Genomic DNA, 12,587 nt, shown 5'->3' on the forward strand with positions numbered 1-12,587 from the left:
AACACACATTCTACTTTCCTACTGTATGCTGAAATGCTTCATTATTTCTACTAGTTTTAATTACATGTTTAAATTAGAATCCTCAATTCCTAAAATCTTAATATCAAGTGAAAACTAAGAAATAAGCAGTTATGAACTATCTTTTACTTTAGTATTTGAAGATTGGTGAACATAAATTACCTGTAATAATTTCTTCTTTTTGTCAATGCAATTTTTATAACTTTAAAATTTTTATTAAAAGTTCAAACTTATAGAAAATTTGCAAAATCAGAACAAAAATTCCTATACACCTTTCCCCAAATTGACTACTTATTGATATTTTGCTCCCTTCATTTCATTATCAATCTAATTTTATAAACATGCTACTGCAGAAAAAAATTATTTTATAGCAACTATAATTAACCAATATTTTTAAAAATGGTTCAGTCTCAATTTAAAGAGAACACCACTTTGCTGCCAGGATCATCAAGTGGAAATTAACCCACAGGCTTGAATTGGAAAGTTCACTGGATTCAACCAAATCTGAAGCCCATACTTAATTATGGGCAACCATCTATGTCAGGACACCCAAACGTTTCCAAAGTGACCAAGTTGATGTCCATTTCAATGTGAGTTTTATTGTTTTCTTTTTCAATGGAGAATCACTCTAATGGCTGTTGAAAAAAGAAATTATTATTGTTAAAACAATATTTTATTTTGAAAAAAAACTCACAAATTATAAGACTCCTACTCAAAAAGTAATTGAATGCTAACAATCAATCCCACCAAACTTACCAGCAACAGCAACTATATGGCTACCACCATGAAATCTCATTCTGTTGTGACATTTGAATCTCCATTTCCTCTAGAAATAACAAGAAGTTTCATTTTGATCATCTGGTATTTTTCAAAACTAACCATGAGAGCCAACGTGACCTCACAACTTTCCACATCTGATTCCACAGATACTGCAGTGGTCATATATCTGTGATTCACTTAAAGGGCTGCATATGGACAGAACCTTTTTGGGAACAGGAGAGACAGTTGGGTTAGAACTGATTCATGTGGTGCATGAACTGTGAAAGGAAGAGCTAAAATCACAGTCCTGGTGCAGACTGCACAACACCTAGGTATAACTCTGTTAGAGGACATCACCTGAGTACACAGCCTTCCCTGGGAGAATGCACTGTACAGATTCTTCACCGAGTAGTTAATCAGACACCTGAAAGAAAGCAGACATATTTCCCGGCTTCTTTAACTTGTTTCTTATTGCCTGAAGTTCCTGAAAATACAACCTAGATTCCCTCAGTATCGGCCAATGAAGTCACATGAAAAGTTTGCTCCTATTCACTCTTGTTGGTGGATTCCCAAGGGTAAAAGAATACAGTCCGTGTCTTCTCGGTCATGAGGAAACCACTGTCACTGAATATCCCTGGGATACTTCCTACATCCAACCAACAAAGAGAGTGACAATCGAGGTTTTCTGATCAAAAACAAATGTGTCCCCTTGCTGAGAGATGGTGGCAGTGATATTTGCCTTGCAGAGCCCCTCAGCATCCCTTAGTGAAGACAGGAAGTGATAATTGGTTGGGCTGAAGAGTTCCCTGTAAGTTGACAGATAAAAGGAAACCACACAGCTTTGTCATGTACAGTTGGTACATCCTCTTAACAAGTCAGGCGCTGGCTTACTATAAAGAAGAGTGGACTTTCCTGCATCCATTTAAAAAGGCTTAGTCATCTCAGAGCACACAGGCTCCAGGGAACTCCATGTGTGGACTTGCACAGTGAACGTCATCTTATGGTCTGAGTGAAGGTTGACACACTAGAGATGAAAAACGTATCTTCAGCCTCAAAACCCACAGGCAACAGCAGAAGGAAAATGTGCTGTCCAAAGTAATAAAGCATTTTCCACTTTCCTCCATACTCTAGAAAAGGCCAAGAAGAGCCTGCCAGATATCATTCAGCTCCCAATAAGGTGCCCCCATGGTGTGCCTTTCTCCATTCACTATCTCTCTGCAACTCTGGCAGTAGAATTCAATTTCTGTTTTGACACAGTGGGCCTTTGTCACCTCACACATGCAAATTATGAATAATAGCATACAAAAAGGCTATAATATCAACCTCAGAAATGGTGGGGAGTGATCAGTGCAAAAAAAAAAAAAAAGGAAAACAATAGAATGGGAAAGACTAGAAATCTCTTCAAGAAAGTTAGAGATACCAAGGGAACATTTCATGCAAAGATGGGCACAATAAAGGACAGAAATGGTATGGACCTAACAGAAGCAGAAGATATTAAGAAGAGGTAGCCAGAATACACAGAAGAACTATACAAAAAAGATCTTCATGACCCAAATAATCACGATGATGTGATCACTCACCTAGAGCCAGACATCCTGGAATGCAAAGTCAAGTGGGCCTTAGGAAGCATCACTATGATCAAAACTAGTGGAGATGATAGAATTTCAGTTGAGCTATTTCAAATCCTAAAAGATGATGCTGTGAAAGCGCTGAACTCAATATGCCAGTTAATTTGGAAAACTCAGTAGTGGCCACAGGACTGGAAAGTGTCAGTTTTCATTCCAATCCCAAAGAAAGGCAATGCCAAAGAATGCTCAAACTAATGCACAGTTGCACTCATTTCACACACTAGAAAAGTAATACTCAAAATTCTCCAAGCCAGGTTTCAACAGTATATGAACCATGAACTTCCAGATGTTCAAGCTGGATGTAGAAAAGGCAGAGGAACCAGAGACCAAATTGCCAATATCCATTGGATCATCGAAAAAGCAAGAGAGTTCCAGAAAAACATCTACTTCTGCTTTATTGACTACTCCAAAGCCTTTAACTGTGTGGAGCACAAAAAACTGTGAAAAATTCTTAAAGAGATGGAAATACCAGACCACCTTACCTCCCTCCTGAGAAGTTTGTATGCAGGTAAAGAAGTAACAGAAGAAGTGTACATGGAAAAACACACTGGTTCCAAATCAGGAAAGGAATATGTCAAATCTGTATATTGTCACCTCGCTTATTTAACTTATATGCAGAGTACATCATGAGAAATGCTGGGCTGGATGAAGCACACACTGGAATCAAGATTGCCAGGAGAAATATCAATAACCTCAGAATCACAGATGACACCACCCTTATGGCACAAAGCGAAGAGAAACTAAAGAGCCTCTTGATGAAAGTGAAAGAGGAGAGTGAAAAAGTTGGCTTAAAACTCAATTCAAAAAACTAAGATCATGGCATCCAGTCCCATCACCTCATGTCAAATAAATGGGGAAACAATGGAAACAGTGACAGTCTTTATTTGAGGGGGCTTCAAAAATCACTGCAGATAGTGACTGCAGCCATGAAATTAAAATATGCCTTCTCTTTGGAGAAAACTTCAACAAACCTAGACAGCCTGTTAAAAAGCAGATACATCACTTTGACAACAAAGGTCCATCTAGTTAAGGCTATGGTTTTTCCAGTAGTCATGTATGGATGTGAGAGTTGAACTATAAAGAAAGCTGAGTGCTGAAGAATTGATGCTTTTCAACTGTGGTGTTGGAGAATACTCTTGAGAGTCCTTCGGACTGCAAGGAGATCCAACCAAGCCATCCTAAAGGAAATCAGTCCTGAATATTCATTGGAAGGACTGATGCTGAAGCTGAAACTCCAATATTTTGGCCACCTGATGCAAAGAACTGACTCTTTGGAAAAGACCCTGATGCTGGGAAAGATGGAAGGCAGGAGGAGAAGGGGATGATGGAGGATGAGAGAGTTGGATGGCATCACCTACCTGATGGTCATGAGTTTGAACAAGATCTGCGAGTTAGTGATGGACAGGGAAGCCTGGCATGCTGCAGTCCACGGGATCACAAGTAGTCAGACATGTCTGAGCAGCTGAACTGGAAGTGAAAGCAGGGTATTGTGCATGATCCCAGCACACAGCACCACCACAGGGGTGGACAGACCACCTAAACTCTGCCTCCTGCCCAACCCTATCAGTGATCATTTCTAAAAACATCTCAAGGTGACACCAAACATTTTCATTAATAGTCCTAAATACTTTTGTTTCTCTGTTTAGTAATTGCTCTCTTAGTATCTTATTTTATTTGGGAATGACTGACATATTCATAAACTTCTGTCACTTCAATGAGCAAAACTCTAGAACTTTGTTACCAAAGTTCATTTTAAGTAGACATTTAATCAGACATTTCTTCCTAAGAAATCATTTTAAGTAGACACTTCTTTTTTAAAAAACCAATAATTCAGGTTGAAACTTTTTTATTTTATTTCTTTATTTATGTATTTTTGGCTGCACTGGATCTTGGTTGCTTTTGTACAGGCTTTCTCTAGTTGCGAGAGTGAGGTCTAATCTTCTTCGTGTTGCTCAAACTTCTCATGGCAATGGCTTCTCTTGTTGCATAGGCTCTAGGCACACAGGTTTTAGTAGTTTCAGCACGTGGGCTCAGTAGTTACGGCTCATGGCCTCTAGAGCACGGGCTCAGTTGCTGAGGCACACAGGCTTAGTTTCTCTGAGGCATGTGGGATCTTCCCAGACCAGGAGTCAAATCCATATCCCCCACATTGGCAGGAAGATTCTTATCCACTGTGCCACCAGGGAAGTCTCTAAGTAGACATAGCTAAAATATAATTATTCTGAAAGAGTTTACTCAAAAGCTCTTCTCTCATTTACATTTACCTTAAAGTTTCATCATGTCAAGTTATTTTCCTTGCAACAGATACATTGTCTGGTTGTTGTTTAGTCACTATGTTGTGTCTCTCTTTTGCAACCCTATGAACTGTAAGCCACCAGGTTCTTCTATCCATGGGATTGCCCAGGCAAGAATACTGGAGTGGGTTGCCATTTCCTTCTCCAAGGGATCTTCCAACCCAGGGATCAAACCTGCATCTCTTACATCTCCTGCATTGGCAGGGGGATTCTTTACCACTGAGCCACCAGAGAAGCCCCTGCAAAAGATATAATAAGGTCTTATTTGACTTCTATTAAACCTAGATACAATAAAGTGTTATACTGATACTTAATGTTGATGACTCTAAAGACATGTCTATATAAATTAGATCAACAAACTTTAACTTTAGTACCAGATATCAATTTAATATTGAATATTTCCCAGTATGAGTGAATGTGAAAGTCATTTTGGCTGGTTTCTTTTATATTTAATTTGTAAACACTTTCAAATTAAAATGAGCTCTTTATAAATTCAATTTTGATAATACTTTCTAGAGGTAAAGGTATCTCATATGTATAATGTGTACACAGACCTATAAATGGGCAAAACTAGAGATCTCATGGCTTACCTTTAGAAAGAAAACTTTGTTATGAATCAGGTATTACAATATAAGCTTACTATTTTACAAAGAACAATTGGAATCTTTAAAGTTGCTTGCTCAGAAGACTAAGGTTTTATTCTTTGAAAAGCTTGGCTGACGGAGCATTCCCAGTGGCTTGAACAGCCACTTTGTCATTTTTTTCCCTTGGTTTCAAGTTCTGCCTGATTGAGCTAATTAGGCTCAGCCTCAGGTCCATGTGGCCTCTGTTTCCATTTCTGGTCTGTAGAGCTTTATAAGTGATCAACAGTTGCTTTAGTTCCCCCAAAGAACTGGTCTGTCACCTGCTGCTGATGCTGCTAAGTCGCTTCAGTCACATCCAACCTTGTGCGACCCTATAGACAGCAGCCCACCAGGCTCCTCTGTCCCTGGGATTCTCCAGGCAAGAATACTGGAGTGGGTTGCCATTTCCTTCTCCAATGCATAAGAGTGAAAAGTGAAAGTGAAGTCACTCAGTTGTGTCCGACTCTTCGCGACCCCATGGACTGTAGCCCACCAGGCTCCTCCATCCATGGGATTTTCCAGGCAAGAGTACTGGAGTGGGGTGCCATCTCCTTCTCTGGTCTGTCACCTAGATGAATTTAAAAGATTGATTTGTCTGACTATGTATCAGTGAAAAGATTTCTAACTAAACTGAAATTTATGAATTCTTTCTTCTAGAGTTTAATTAATCATGCCTTCAAAAGACTGTATAGGACATTCAGCAAAGACCTTTCACCTTCCTAAGTTTACAAGTTAAACCCAGAGCAAAAGTCACTAATTTTACTTTAATTAACCCCTGAATGCTAGTTTCCAGTTTTTACTTATTTGTATGGATCAGATTATCCTATTGGTTTCTTTTAGTATGTTTAGTTAATACTTCCTGAGGGACAGATCTATATGCCTTGTTTTATAATAACACACAGGGGAAGCGTTTCTCAGTGAAACGTGTCTATCCCACAACATAATTAAACAAAAGAGATTGAAGGTGGGAGGAGAAAGGGACAACAGAGGATAAGATGGTTGGATGGCATTACCAACTTAATGGACATGAGCTTGAGTAAACTCCGGAAGTTGGTGATGGACAGGGAGGCCTGGTGTGCTTCAGGCCATGGGGTTGCAAAGAGTCAGACATGACTGAGTGGCTGAACTGAACTGAACTGATATATATAGAAATTTTTGTATACTTTATCCCAATCCTATCAACTTTTATACAGTTAAATTTAGCTTTCATTAGGATCCAGTCGACAAGTTTCAATCTTATAGGAGAAGTTCTAGAAGTTTTTCTCCTTTATTCCCTGACCATTTTATCTAATTTTATATAAAATACTCTGGGGTCCCCAGAGGGGGTGAGAAATGAAATATTTCCTGCCATATCAGTAAACACGGATGTCACAGTCACCAGCAATTGCAGCCACCACAGATGGTGAGCTGGTGAGCCCTGAGGGAACTCAGGAAGATAATAATTCTTGCCATATAGCAGCCATCAGACAGTTCAGTTCAGTTCAGTTGCTCAGTCATGTCCAACTCTTTGCAACACCATGGACTGCAGCACCCCAGGCCTCCCTGTCCATCACCAACTCCTGGAGGTTACTCAAACTCACGTCCATTGAGTTGGTGATGCCATCCAATCATCTTATCCTCTGTTGTCCCCTTCTCCTCCCACCTTCAATCTTTCCCAGCATCAGGGTTTTTACAAATGAGTCAGTTCTTCACATCAGGTGGCCAAAGTATTGGAGCATCAGCCCTTCCAGTGAATATTCAGGACTGATTTCCTTTAGAATGGACTGGTTGGATCTCCTTGCAATCCAAAGGACTCAAGAGTCTTCTCCAACACCACAGTTCAAAAGCATCAATTCTTCAACACTCAGCTTTCTTTATAGTCCAACTCTCACATCCATACATGACCACTGGAAAAACCATAGATTTCTCTAGACAGAACTTTGTTGGCAAAGTAATGTCTCTGCTTTTTAATAGGCTGTCTATGTTGGTCATAACTTTTCTTCCAAGGAGCTAGCGTCTTTTAATTTCATGGCTGCAGTCACCATCTCTAGTGATTTTGGAGCCCAAAAAAATAAAAGTCTGTCACTGTTTCCACTGGTTCTCCATCTATTTGCCATGAAATAATAAGACCAGATGCCATGATCTTAGTTTTCTGAATGTTGAGTTTTAAGCCAACTTTTTCACTCTCATCTTTCACTTTCATCAAGAGGATAATAATTCTTGCCATATAGCAGCCACCAGACAGTACCCACTCCCTATGTTGAGCCCTGAGGAAACTCAGAATGTGAAAACAGAGGATACTGGTCCCAGATAGCTGACATGCGTATCAAAGGAATGCTTCAATGAGACAGACTCTTGCATCTTCCCATACATAGAAAAGCACAAAATTCCTTACCTTTGGATATCTGGTTTTCTTTAACAATAATCTTTTGATGTCCAGACTATTTTGTTGCAAAACTTCCATATAAACTGGCTCCTCCCTTTACTTACCTCCTCAGAGAGTTCTGTCAGTGTTCTTTGAGATGCTCTCTCTCAGCCTAAAGTCCTAAAAATTCCTCCTGAATAAAACATAACTCTCAACTTTTAGGTTGCTAATATTTTTTAAGTCAACAGAGGTTTGAGTCAAGGAATTCAAGCTCTTGGCCTAACTGTTGCCCCAAGTAATTGTTGGTTAAGCATCTCAGTGTAAAAAAAATTTTCCAGCATCTTAAATATATATTTTAAAAACTGGGGTAAATAGAGCAGACTCATGTGATTTTTAATGTTGGAGATTAGTAGGGGATCCCTTTTGGCCCATTTAATCTTAGTTAATATAATATCAAAACCTTGTGTTTTAATCACATACCTGTCTATTTTATTTATCCCATTTTAAATAACCATCTGAAGATTTCTTTATTCATTTGAGATAAGTCCTTTTTAAAATTTCTTTCTTGTCCCAACAAGTATCTAGACTTTCCTTACAGGTTTTTTTTCTTGTTAACATTCATTATTCTAATGTTTTATTGGCATCTGTAAAACCCATTGAGGGGAAGTGAAGACCACAAATAAAGCTTCCCAAACTGGTTTTTCTTACTTGCTTTAAACTAAAGAAGTTTGTAGGTTAACCATTAAACATATTTCTTTTTTCTCCCTTTAATTTGATTTTTATACAAGTACCAATAAAAGAGCTATTTATAATGAGAGTGCTCTAAAATTTTACCAATTTAGAAGTTTCTCCAGTTTAAAGGATCCATATTTGGCTATTAATGAGATATATATTAATAGTAATTCAAACCATTAAGACATAAGAGGCTTTTCCATAAAAGAATGGGGGAGGATGTCACCTAAATAAAAATACCCAGAAAGTTTACTCTTAAAAATAGTATGACAGAGATCAAGATTTCTACACACACACACATACACACAAAACCCCCCTAAGAAGATCAGGTAGAACATTTTCATCTCAAAGACACAAGAAGAGAAATGCAAGTTTCCCCAGAAGGCCTTTGTTTACAGTAAGAATTCTGAAAAACTATTTTTATCAAGCCAGTGTTTTAAACTTAACCATGTATGCAATAAAAGAGCCTCCTCATTTTTAAGGTGGATTTCCTTTAATTCCCAATGAAAGTACTTGTAAATTTTGCAGATATATAAACCTGGGTGGGATATTAGGTGGGGGCTGGCAATATGTCTTTCTTGTTTTGAAAACTTTTATTCCCCATTCAGAGGTCAGTTTGTCAAAATAATATCACTAGTGTAGCCAACTCAAGGAAAAATGGCAGGCCAGCCTTCTTAATTACCCAATCCAACACTACTCGGTCTTTTAAGTGAACAAAGCCTTCCCAGTCCTTCAACCAAGGATAAACCAGTCAGTCTAAACTGAGTAAAATCTTCCTAGTGGCTTTCACTGAGGATAATCCACTCAGTGTCTAAACTGAGCCCCAGTGTTTTTCAACCAGGCTCCCCTAATATCTTTCAATTGCAGCGGTCACTCCCCAATATCTTTCAACTGCAAAACAAATTACTTGTAAGACACTGCCAAATAAAACTCAGGATCATCAACCAAAAATAGGGAGATCTGAGAACCAGTAGAGACTCACCCAGTTCATCTGGATTCTCCAAGGAGACAGAGAGGCACAGGAGGCCTCTGCTGGTATCAAGGCTCTGGATCCTTATAGAGTTTAGGCAAAGGAGAGAAAGTTGCTCTGGTCCCTTCATGGTCACCATAACTATCAACTGAAAAAAAAAATGCACAACCTAAAAGTTGAGAGTTATGTTTTCTTTTTTTTAATATATATATTTTTTATTGAAGTATAGTTGACTTACAATGTTTCAGGTACACAGCAAGGTGATTCAGTTATACAAATACACATATATTATTTTTGAAATTATTTTCCATCATAGGTTATTATAAGATATTGACTATGGTTCCCTATGCTGTACAGTAAACCTTTGTTGCTTGTTGTATATACACTTTTAATTAGAAATCTAGCATTCTATTCATACTAAGTCAAACAAGTAGAATCAAAATGTCATAACTTTTTAATTTAGGCAAAAATTCATACATTTTCTAAAATATATATTATAAATATTTATATATATATATGTATACAAAAGTTTTTCTACTACGCTTGATAAAAGCTTGAGAAAACATCAAAAAAAAAAAAAGAACAGATGGAAAAATTGGAGAACATAAATGAAATGGGAGCACTGAATATGAAATAGAAAAAGTGAAACAAACATAAAAGTAAAAGACCATCATAGAGTCAAGTTGTTTTTAAATATGACTGCTCATTAGAAACTATCTGGAGCTCTAGAGAAAAAAGGCAACACCTGAGCATTTGTATTTTTCAAAAAATTTCCATATAATTCTGACAAGCATCTGGATTTTAAAAAGTGATTACAGGTGTTTGTTTGGTTTTTTTAGATACTAGTTTTAGGGCTTCCTTGGCGGCTCAGAGGTTAAAGCGTCTGCCTGGAATGCGGGAGACCTGGGTTCGATCCCTGGGTCGGGAAGATCCCCTGCAGAAGGAAATGACAACCCACTCCAGTACTCTTGCCTGGAGAATCCCATGGAGGGAGGAGCCTGGTGGGCTACAGTCCATGGGGTTGCAAAGAGTTGGACATGACTTAGCGACTTCACTTTCTTTAGTGATATAGAGTTCTATTATTTTTCTGTTGACCAATCATGATACAATGATATTAAGTGAATAATAGAAACATAGCCACATGAGACAGGGTGCTCAGGGCTGGTGCACTGGGATGACCCTGGGGGATGGGATGGGAAGGGGGTTCTGGATGGGGAACACATGTGCACCCGTGGCTGATTCATGTCGATGTTTGGCAAAAACCACTACAATACTGTAAAGTAATTAGCCTCCAATTAAAATAAATTAATTAATTTAAATTTTTAAAAAGTTACGTAACCACAATAGAAAAAGACATTTATCAGTTTTCACAATCAATAACCAGACAAAATAAGAAAAAGATAATTACGAATTGCAAGCCATAATGGGAACGTGATTAACTTAACAATTTAAAATAATTACGTACAATTGGGGTGGAGGGTGGAGAAGGAAATGGCAACCCACTCCAGTATTCTTACCTGGAGAATCCCAGGGACAGAGGAGCCTGGTGGTCTGCCATCTATGGGGTCGGAAAGAGTCAGACACAACTGAAGCAACTTAGCAGCAGAAGCAGCAGGGAGCAGGGTCAAGCAGAGTGATGTGGTAAATGGAAGTGCATACAGGCACATGTTTTCATCCACCCAGTCAGTCTGTGTCTTTTGGTTGGTGCATTTAATCCATTTGCATTTAAGGTAATAATTGATATATATGATCCCATTACCATTTTCATAATTGTTTTGGGTTTATTTTCTGTAGGTCTTTTCCTTCTCTTGCATCTCCTGCCTAGAGAAGTTCCCTTAGCATTTGTTGTAAAGCTGATTTGATGGTGCTGAATTCTCTTAATTTTTGCTTATCTGGAACCTTTAGATTTCTCCATCAAACCTGAAGGAGAGTCTTGCTGGGTAGAGTAGTCTTGGTTGTAGGTTCTTCCCTTTCATCACTATAAATATATCATGCCATTCCCCTCTGGCTTGTAGAGTTTCTATTGAGAAGTCAGCTGATGGCCTGATGGGAGTTCCTTGTATGCTATTTGTTTCTTTTCCCTTATTGCTTTTAATATTTTATCTTTGTCTTTAATTTTTGACAGTTGGATTACTATGTATCTTGGTGTGTTTCTCCTTGTTTATCCTTTTTGGTACTCTCTGTGCTTCCTGGATTTGGTTGATTATTTCCTTTCCCATGTTCAGGAAGTTTTCAGCTGTTATCTCTTCAAATATTTTCTCAGGTCCTATCTCTCTCTCTTCTGTTTCTGGGACCCCTATAGTGAGAATGTTAGAATTTAATGTCATCCCATAGGTCTCTTAGGCTGTCTTCATTTCTTTTCGTTCTTTTTTCTATATTCTGTTCTGTGTCATTGATTTCCACCATTCCGTCCTCCAGGTCATTTATCCATTCTTCTGCCTCAGTTATTCTGCCTCTGCTATTCTGCTATTGATTCCTTCTAGTGCATTATTCATCTCTGTCTGTTTGTTTTTTAGTTCTTCTAGGTCTATAGAAAACATTTCTTGCATCTTCTTCATTCTTTTCCCAAGATCCTGTATCATCTTCACTATCATTATTTTGAATTCTTTTTGGGGAAGTTTGCCTATCTACACCTCACTTAGTTGTTTTTCTTGGATTTTATCCTGTCCCTTCATCTGGGACGTAACTTTCTGCTTTTTCATTGTGATTAGCTTTCTGTAATATGGTTTTTGTTTTAGCCTCTGTGGGATTGTGTTTCTTTTTGCTTCTGTCTGCTCTCTGAAGGATGAGGCTAAGAGGCTTGTGTAAGCTTCTTTATGGGAGGGACTGGTGATGGGAAAAACTGGGTCTTGCTCTGGTGGGCAGGGCCTTGCTCAGCAAAGCTTTAATCCAATTATCTGCTGTTGAGTGGTGTTGCACTCCCTCCCTAGTAGTTGTTTGGCCTGAGGCGACCCAGCCTGGGGTCTACAGGCTCTATGGTAAGGTTAATGGTGAACTACAAGAGGGTTCACCAAAGGGAACCTTCCAGTGCCCCCATCCCTGTGGTGAGTCCCTGCCAACTCACACCTCCATAGGAGGCCCTCCAACACTAGCACATAGTTTTGATTCCTGTGGGGTCACTGTTCCTCTTCTGTGGGTCTTGGAACATGCAAAATTTTATTTGTGCCCTCCAAGACTGGAGTCTCTGTTTCCCTCAGTCCTCTGGAAGGCCTATAATCA

General features: G+C 38.7%; 1 long non-coding RNA gene across 1 annotated transcript; it reads right to left on the reverse strand.

Moving 5' to 3' along the window:
* Positions 1-246: 246 nt before the first annotated feature.
* Positions 247-12,141, reverse strand: LOC129624987 (uncharacterized). Its single transcript, XR_008701215.1, has 5 exons — positions 10,886-12,141; positions 9,381-9,516; positions 3,764-3,872; positions 775-844; positions 247-653 (listed from the first exon to the last, which is right to left on the reverse strand). It is a non-coding gene; the product is annotated as an uncharacterized LOC129624987 (long non-coding RNA).
* Positions 12,142-12,587: the final 446 nt, after the last annotated feature.

The sequence above is a fragment of the Bubalus kerabau genome, chromosome 13 (assembly GCF_029407905.1).
Source record: "Bubalus kerabau isolate K-KA32 ecotype Philippines breed swamp buffalo chromosome 13, PCC_UOA_SB_1v2, whole genome shotgun sequence".
NCBI classification, from domain to species: Eukaryota; Metazoa; Chordata; class Mammalia; order Artiodactyla; family Bovidae; genus Bubalus; species Bubalus kerabau.